The sequence below is a fragment of the Castor canadensis genome, chromosome 14 (assembly GCF_047511655.1).
Source record: "Castor canadensis chromosome 14, mCasCan1.hap1v2, whole genome shotgun sequence".
Lineage (NCBI taxonomy): Eukaryota > Metazoa > Chordata > Mammalia > Rodentia > Castoridae > Castor > Castor canadensis.
Genome location: NC_133399.1, coordinates 10,637,891 through 10,647,704, shown reverse-complemented (window position 1 = coordinate 10,647,704; position 9,814 = coordinate 10,637,891). Strand labels below are relative to the sequence as shown.

The 9,814-nt window shown below is 42.2% G+C and overlaps 1 pseudogene; it reads right to left on the bottom strand.

The window, feature by feature from the left end:
* Window positions 1–334: 334 nt before the first annotated feature.
* On the bottom strand, window positions 335–1,071 carry LOC109678397 (MARCKS-related protein-like; annotated as a pseudogene).
* Window positions 1,072–9,814: the final 8,743 nt, after the last annotated feature.

The window sequence follows — 9,814 nt, the reverse complement described above, 5'->3', positions numbered from 1 at the left end:
AGTAAGATATTTATAAAAACCTAGACAGGGACAGTGTCCTCCTCAGCCTGTGTGTGACTAAGCACAGCACAAGAGACTGAAAAAACTCAACAGGGGAAGACTGGACACTCAGGGTTTGGGAGTATAAGCACCCCACTTATGGCTCAGGGATTTGGGGAGAAGGATAAATGATATCTGCTTGGAAAAGAATTGGAGAAGAAAACCAGCAATGGCAGTGTTGGGGACAAGGAAAGAGGCAGGGCCAGGAACAGGAGCATTTCTCATCACTAACCTAACCTGGGCAACTATAAGGGACCCTCTTCTACTGGCCTTAAGAGGAAGCCCAGATGGCTGGTGGGAGAATCCACAGAGGGAAGAGAAGAGAGGGATGGTGGCTAGGAGGGGACAAGAAGCTCCTTCCTTTCTAGGAACAAGAAGGAAGTCTGGACACCAGGTCCAGGCAGTGACCTCACAAGGACATCACCATTTTTGCAGCTTAGATCACCCACCTGCCCCCACCCCACTCACTGCTGACTGATGCAGAACCTCTCTCCAGCCCTGTGGGAGTGGATGGCTCTGCACCCTGGGGCCTGCCTCTTCTTCTGTGTCTCCTCCTTTGGAGGCAGCAATAGCCTCTGCTCCCTGCACCTGGGGTTCCTGCCTCTCAGGGGTGGTCACAGCCTTCCCTTCCTGGGCAGTGTTCTCATCACTGCAGATGCTGATATCCCCTTGCTCCTGCTCTTCCTCTGTGGGCAAGGAGGCAGAAGAATCACCCACACCCTCCTTCCTATTTCTTTTGAAGTACAGGCTGCTCAATTTGAAAGACTTCTTGAAGAAGAATTTTTTCTTCTTAGGGATGTTATTAGGGGGGACCTTCCCCTTGGCCTCAGCACCCTGGCTTGGGGTTACTGGCTCAATGATATCACCAATGGCCCCAGCTGCCTCATCTGTTCCATTCACTGGACGTGACCCCCTTCAGTCTTGGGAAGAAGTGTCCATTGTTCTTCACCAGGCCATTAGCTCTCTTGGGGGAAGTGCCTACTGGCTCATCAGCAGTCATTGTTGGGGAGCATTGGAGCTCAGGTTGCCCATGATGGAGGTCTGGTGGGGGTGGACAATACCCAGTGCTGCTCTGGTCTGGGATCACAGGGGATATTTCAGAGGGTGTGGGGGAGTGTTGACACCTGAAGGGAAGTGTTTTGGGGCAATAACAAGCAGCACCTGGGCTCCAGTGTATCCTGCTATTTGTCCAGGCTGCTTTGAACCCAAATCCTCCTGATCTCTGCCTCCCAAGTAGCTAGAATTACAATCAAGAAACACAGGCACTTTGTAATACCTTTCATTTTTGAAGTGATATCAGGTGGAGCCCTAGCCCATGTTAATTTTCCAGGTTACTGTTGCAATCCAGCTGCAGTGGGGGCTCCAACTCTGGTCTTGGGTGCTCGGGCGGTGAATAACGACATGAACTCAGGGTTGTGCCAGGCAGCTGGCATAGTTTATTTTCTGAAGAGTGTACTTGAACAGTGCAGACAAGCAGGAAGGAGTATGTGACAGTGCACAGATTTCCCTTGACCTCTGTACTGGGATTGGCTGTCACGTTGCTGTGGCTATGAGCCCATGTGTGTGGAATATCATTTTCTCAGGACTGGTTTCCCCAGTCTCATGCAGAGAGAGAACAGGGGAGTTCAGCAACTATCCTTTTGGACTGTTTCAATCTCTCTTAGGGCTATTGCACAAAAGCTACAGTGACTCCACTCCTTTCCAAGAGGCTTTGGGGGTCCTGAGGGTTTCCTACATCACCCCCTTTTTTATTTTTCATGAAAAAGGTGTTTAGAAATTTTTCTTTTTTGCGGCAGTTAGTTTCTTGAGTGATTAGTCTTTTTAAGCCATAAGATACTAAGTAGACAAAAGCATGAGTCCACCTATGCCTATTAGTCCTTTAAGTTCAAATTTAAACCAATGACTAGGATTAAGTTTGTTTAGCTGAAGTCTCTTCATGGGTTCTGTCAATGACTGTGACTGGTTTGATGCATCAGAGAGGGAGCCATCTTGGTCATCGTTCATGTTCTGGAAAGACACAAGCATATCCTCTACCTGTAGTTAGGAAAGAGTCTGGTCCCTGCCATGTGTTTGTCTCTAAATTCTTCCAAAGAACATGCATAGGTGGGCAGGTGTTCCATGCATGGAAGTGCTTTTCCATAGGCATAATGCCTTGATCATCAAGTGAGAAAAAACTTAAAGTTAATAGCATGAGATGTAATTGGGTATGTGGAGACTTGGGGGTGAACTCCCCCTTTTTTATTTTTAAAAGTTGGTTTTTGATCTTTTGATGTTGTCATTCTACAGTTGCTTGGCCTTGAGGATTGTAAGGAATTCCAGTATATCTGGTGTAGTAAAGGGTGGCTTTGTAAGGCCTGTTGAAAATGGAAGAAGGGCTTTGAGAGTTCTCAACAGCAGTGAAGGAGATGAGCTGGTCTACTGTTTGATTTCCCTCAGCCATAGGGCCAGACAGGCCTGTATGTGAACAGATATGAGTAATAAAAAATGGAGAAGTATGAGCCTGAAAACCACTTGAGCCCATGTGAATAACTGGAAATGGTAGAATTAGGATCTCCTTTTAGTCTGGCTATTTCAATAGAGTTAATGGTTTTAACTACATATTGGGAGTCTGAAACTATGTTGACTGGACCAGGGAGAGCTTGCAGGACTGCAAGAACTGCTAAGATTTCAGCATGCTGTGCAGTTGCTCCTTGAGTTGCAATGTTTCTTTGTTCTGTACATGTCCCCACAGGGGAGTAAATTATATAACCGGCTCTCCCTTTACTGGTATCATCAGTATATACCGTGATTGTATTGGCTAGAGGTTTGGTGGCTGTGATGAGAAGTAGAATCCAGGCCTGAGAAGTTAAACATTTTATGGTCATTGGGATAGTGATAATCAAATTGTCCTGAGTAATTACTAATTGCAATTTGCCATAAATAGTTTTGTTGATAAAGATAGTCTATCTGTATATTAGTAAGGGAGTTAACTATGAGTGATGGATCATTGCCAGACCATTGTTTGCATCTTTGCCTTCCCTTCATAATTAGATATATTACCTCTTGTAAATAAGGAGTAATAGTCCTAGGGAATGTGTTATGGGTAAAGAGCATCTCTGTCCTCTTATTTGGCCATTGTATAATAGCCCCTTTTGGAGTAGTTGGAATACCCCATATGAGTAGCTGGAGGGGCTGACTGGGGTCTATCCTGTTGATGAAACTATGTTGAAGAGTGGTTTCAATAAGTTGCATAGCTTGTTGTGCTTCTGAAGTTAATTTTATTAATGAATTTAATTGTGAGTCTCCTTTTAATAGTTCAAATACAGGTTTTACAGAGTCTGAGGGAATCTTAAGAAAAGGCCAAATCCAATTAATGTTCCTAATAGTGACCGTAATTTATTCAATGTCATAACCTCTTTTATGTCTAATTTTTGTTTAGGAGGTTTGACTATATTATTAACTATAGTGTGCCCCAAATATGTGAATGGTGGACACAGCTGTGTTTTGTCAGGAGCTATACTTAAATCTTCCTTGGCTAGGCATCTTTCTAAGTCTCTGAGGGCCTGTTGTAATAGTGTAAATGAGGGATGAGCATTTAAAAGATCATCCATACAATGAAAACATTTAATTTGTGGACATTTTTTATAGAAGGGTATAGGAGTGGCATATTGTCATAGCCCTGACATATGGTGGGACCGTTTTTCATGCCTTGAAGTAATACATTCCATTGATATCATTGAGCTGGTTTTTCATTACTAATGGATGGCAATGTAAAAGCAAATTCTTCCTTATCATTGTCATGTAATGGGATAGTAAAAAAGCAATCTTTTAAAACTATAATTATAATTGCAAATTCTGCTGGAATCATGGCAGGAGAAGAGAGGCCAGGTTGTAAAGCTCCCATGGTTTGCACAGCTTTATTAATGGCTGGAAGGTCATGGATTAATCTATATTTTCCTTTGCCTTTTTTTCTACTACAAAAGTAGGACTATTCCATGGACTATTGGAAGGCTCCACATGTCCAGCTTTTTCTTCTTGTTGTACCAAAACATGAGCCTGTTGTAATTTTTGTCCCAAAAGTGGCCACTGATCAACCCATACAGGTTCATTGATTAACCATTTAAATGGTATAGCTGTGTGCCAGGACTTCATATCAGTGACCCTAGGAGGGGGGTGGTTACAAGAATAACCAAGGCCACAGAGACAGGAGAACATTGAGAAAGGGCCTCCTCCCAAGGTCTTATGATCATCTTATCTTGTTGAGCTTGGGAAAGGGCCCCTCCTCAAGGCCTTGTGACTGTCCTATCTTGTTGAGCCTGGGAAAGAGCCTCCTCCCAAGGTTGAGCTTTGTGCGTGGTGAGAGTCATATGCAATTGTTGCATTTTTTTCTCCCCCATAAGCACAATTATAGTCCTGTAATTATGAAAGGTTGAAAAGTCCCTGAATTGCCTTCTTCATCCTCCCATTGGAGTACCTCTGCACTAACCTTGGCTAATTGTTGTCCCCCTACTTCTTGTACTGTGGTTCCTCTTTTTGTTCCCCAATGTTTAGGCCATAATGATTGAGGGATAATATTCTGATCTCCTCCTGAGTCTTGAAGAGTTCAAAAAGCTATTCCCCTAATATAGATAATAGCTATCTATCTAAAGTGGGTTGAGTCCAATATATTTGAGGAGAGGTCTCAGATGGTAATGGCAAAAATATTGCAGTCCTGGCATCTTTCTCTAATCCTAACCATTGCCTAGAGCTAGAAACATAGACTAATGTTGGAGACTTGGATTGCAACATAGTACGATAAGAATGTACAGTTAGTCCTTGAAGAAGATACTTTTCATTCCCCATGATTTATTCTTTTACAGAGTTATAGAAATGACATGTCACTGGGACTGGTGTATTACCTGGAGAGATGGTTAATGCCTCTAAGACCAAGAGATTAAATACTGAATTTTCCTGACCAGGAAATTGTTCCTTCTTAGGGTGGGGCTGAAGTTGCCCCAGTCCTGTTTAAAGGTCTCCCATAAGCATGATATTTGGATTTACAGTCTTTAGCCCAATGATGGCCTTTATTGCATTGTGGGCACATTTTAGAAGGTTTTCCTCCAGGTGGGACACGCTTTGGGCCCTGGTAACCTTTGCCCTCAGGGCAGTCCCTTTTCCAGTGGCCTTTTTGTCCACATCCAAAGCACGTAGTGTGGGAGAGAGTAGAGCTCCCTTTTGTTAGGGCGGCCACAAGAGTGGTGGCCGTATAGGTTTAGGTGTCAATATCCTCAGTAGCAGAAACCCAAGTAGAAAGATCTCCATTCTTTACTGGTCTGCTAGCTTGTTTACATCCTTTGAAAGCCCCCTCATATGCAATTTGGTGAACCAAGAACCTTTGTGCATCTGCATGTTGAATTTTGTGGCTGATAGCATGTTTTACATGAGCCAAGAATTCAGCCCACGGCTCATTGGCCTTTTGTTACAGTTGCAAGAAACTTTCAGTTGATTCTCTACTGGAGTCAGGGAAGCTACTCCAAGCTCTCTTGGCACAAAGTCTTACCTGATCAAAATATTGGGGCGTACTTTGCATCTGTTGAAGGGCATTGGCAAATGGGCCAAACCCCTGCAGTTGGTCTTCAGTTAAAGGAGCCCCTGTATCCCTATATTTTGTACCTGCTCATCACATTCATCATAATATTTTGCCTTCCAAACTAGGAAATTCCCAGGGATAGGACAAGCTCAGGCCAACTGCTTGTAGTCTAATGGTGTACAAATTTCTTGACTCAGATTTTCCAATAGGGTAAGAGTGTAGGGACCATTAGCCCCATTCTCCCTGACTGAATCACTAAATCTTCTAAGTACTTCAAGAGAAATGGGCTCATGCCATCGTTGTCCCTGAGGCCCCAGAATGGATGGAAGGCTAGAGGATTCTCTGAAGATGAAAGAGCCAAAAGCAGAGGAGAAAGGTCATTATTCCTATCCTCCAATAAGACTTACCTAAAAGTTGTTTCTAAGGAAACATCTAATTTTCTTCTCTCCATTTTGTTCTTGCCTTATGTATGGCACCGGTCTGAGGATAAACCTGAAATGGGGCCAAAGATGGGTAAAGGCCAGCTTAAGGTGGTGCAGAATCCCCTACAGAGGAAAACTGAAATTTTATATGTTTTGTGGGCGAGGCTTTTCCTCCTCCTTATTGTGCTTCTTATTATCTTTTTTTATCATCTTCTATATTGTTCTCCAGAAGACTTGATCTAGAATGATTTGCTAGGTGTCCCAAGCAGTAATGAATAGAGGACCACATGCCAAAAAAAATGAATAGGAATATTTTCCCCTCTCTGGTGATCTCCTTTTACATTTTCTCCTATCTGCTTTCAGCTATCATGATCTAAAGTTCCATGCTCAGGAAACCAAGGATTGAATTGGATAGCTGTCTCTATAAAATCTTCAATTTGTCCCTGGGTATAAGATACCCCCTTACTTTTTAGCAAACAGCACAGTAGCTGTAAGAAATGCCTATGTTCTGAACTCAGTGAGTTCCCCATTCCATCCCCCAACTTACAGCTCACGACACCTTGGCTTGGGGCTCCACAGCGAGCCTGTCCTTCCTTGAATTATACTGCCAAGATGTTCAGAGTGGATCTGAGTCACGGCACTACTTGCTGCAGTCCAGCTGCAGTGGGGGCTCCAACTCTGGCATTGGGTGCTCGAGCGGTGAATAATGACAGGAACTAGGGTTTGAGCCAGGCAACAATGGCATAGTTTATTTTCTGAAGAGTGTATTTAAGCAGTGCAGACAAGCAGGAAGGAAACATAGCAGTCCCCAGGTCTCCCTTGACCTCTGTACAGGGGTTGGCTGTTGCATTGTTATGGTTACTAGCCCAAGTGTGGAACATCATGTTCTTGGACAAGGTTTTCCCAGTCTCACGCACAGAGAGAACAGGGGAGTTCAGCAACTATCCTATTGGACTGTTGCAGTCTCTCTTAGGGCTGTTGCACAAAAGCTACAGTGACTACACTCCTTTCCAAGAGGCTTTGGGGGTCCTGAAGTTTTCCCACAGGTTACAATTAAAGGTTTTTAGCCTTATTCACTGTTTTATATAACTGATCTCATGAACTCATATTTCCCGTTCAATTAAAGTTTTTCATGGGGATGGCTCAGTTTTTTTTAAATTTAGATTATTTTGTTGTTGTTGAACTCAGAGCCTCATACTTGCTAGGTAGGTACTCTCACCTATTGAACCACTAACCCAGTCTTTGTATGTGATGGGTTTTTCAAAATAGGGTTTCAGAAACTATTTCCTGGGTGTGGCTTCAAACTGCTACCCTCCTGGTGTCTGCCTCCTGAGTAGCTGGAATGACACATATAGCCATGGGCATGCTGGCCCAATTGAAGTTTGGATTCCTTTGAACGTTGTGTCTGCATTTCTCACAAGTCTTCGTACTCAAGAGTGTTTTCTTCCCACCCACCCCAGAATCCAAACTAACCAAAACTAGACCACTTTTATGTATCATATAAAAATCAAACCTAGTTACACTGTCTGGGAGAGTCACTAACTTTATAAGGCTTTCTGTGAGCAAACATAAATTCAGGAAGCTTTGTAGATCTTTAGTGTTGCTTCCTTCTACATGAACAGCATTCTGTGAGCCTGACCTTCTCCTTCTGTAAGCTGACAGCACACTGTGGAACAACCGGAACAAAAATGCACTGTTTGAACATGGATGAAAACCGTGGTAATCTCTGTAGCAACCTGGACATTTTACATTGTTCCAAGATAGGAATTTGGGCTTTGAACTGATATTTTCTTTTTAGGTTTTTTTCTTTTCTGCTTCCAAGGACAGATGGAATAAATCTCTAACCAAATGTGTGACAGTCCTTTTCAAGCCTAGCCAATCTGAATCACTCAAGTGACAGCCATATCAAGCAGGCAGCACAGGAGCAAATATAGTACTGAGTCTTGAACTCAGGGCACACATTAGTGCAAGCTTTCCCACAATACTGAGACCATAGGGTTTCTCTCTTGTGTGGAGTCTTCCATGTCTTTGAAGGGAATTAGAAAAACCAATGTTTTTTCTACAATGCTTACATGCATAGGGTTCCTCTCATGTGTGAATTCTTTCATGCATAAGAAGGGAACCAGAATGAGTAAAGGTTTTCCACATTGCTTGCATACATAGGGTTTCTCTCCACTGTGAAGTTGTTCATGTCTTTGGAAGGAACTGGAAGAAATGAAAACTGCTTATATTCCTGTTTCTCTCTAGTATGCATCTTGTCCTGTATCTGACTGGAGCAGAGACATCTAAAGGTGTCATCATAGTGCTTATTGTAAACAGACTTTCTCTCCACTGAGGGTCATGTCATGCGTCTGAAGGCACTCAGGAGACCTGGAGATTTGCCCAGGTCATACAACTTCTCTCCATATTCCTAATACTCATTGGATTTGTGTCACATGACAGATCTGTGGGGGATATTTACTGAATGCAAATATTTGAATATTTGAAACAAAAATAAATTCATTCAAAGACTGGTTCCAATGTACAATGCATTACATGTCTGTACTGTATTCCATTATAGATATGGAAGTACTTCAAGATGGCAATTTTTGTAAATGTAAAATAGACATTCAGTGTTTTCCAGATACCTGTGTGGGAGTCAGTATTACACTACCATACATGAATACCACTGTTTATAACAAAGCTGTCTATGTACCATGTTGCAGGGAAACCAGTTGGATCATAATCAAAGCTTTTTGAGAGATACTGTGTGCATGTGTATAGTAGTTATCAGGGTTTGAACTCATGACCTGTGGCTTTCCACACAAGCATCCTACAATGCCATCTGCCCATGTTCAGAAATTGTTAAAGATGACAAAACCAACACATCTTTAGGTGAATCATTAACAAACAAAATCTTTTTTAGTCAATTCTTTTTTATTTGGATATATTTATTGTACCTGGGGATTCACCATGACCATCACAAATGAATCCAAAAGTCATGATTGGACACTTCAGTTCTTTGAAAATCACATCAGATGGAGGACAGGGACCAGGTAGCAATGGAGGGAGTGCAACAACAATGGCATCCATGAGTCACATTCAAGAACATCACAGGTGCACAGTATTTGCCAAGGAGGATCTTTTTGGCTCACCCAGACACCTACCTTCAGCATCCAAGTGGTTTCTCAAACTCATCAATTGTTTTTTGTAAATGCAGTGCAGCATTCTGTCATTGGTACTGTGATGAGTAGAAACTGACTAAAATTAAGTACAATTTAACATCCAGTCCTTTCTCTGTACACACCTGACTCAAAATACCCACGTGGAGAGATGTTGGCAGTGAAATTTTTTCTGAGAGGGAATAAAATCATCATACTTCTTATTTTGCCATGTTCTATAAATCCTATCCCCTACCTATGTATATTAATACATTATTTGGAGACTCATCTTAAATATTCCTTCCTCAGCAAGTGTCTTTACTGCTACTTCAATTAGCTTTATTGGTTTCTTGAAGACTTCAATCATAAAAAAGAAATTGTTCTGAATAGTGTCACTGTAGTTTTATCAATTGTTACTCCTTAAATAATGATATTCCCTCTTGCAATGAAATTAGCTTTAATTTCTACACAGCCTCTTTGAGGTGTGGACCTATAAGGTTTGTACTGAAACCCCTGGTATTTACAAAGGTGACAGTCAGTTTAGAATGTTCCGTGTGTGTTCTTGATGAGCATGTAGAGTAAGAGGTTAGGGAAAAGAGAACCAAAATGATGTCCTCACCCATGATCTGAGTGAATTCTGGAAGACTCTCTCAAATGAATAATTT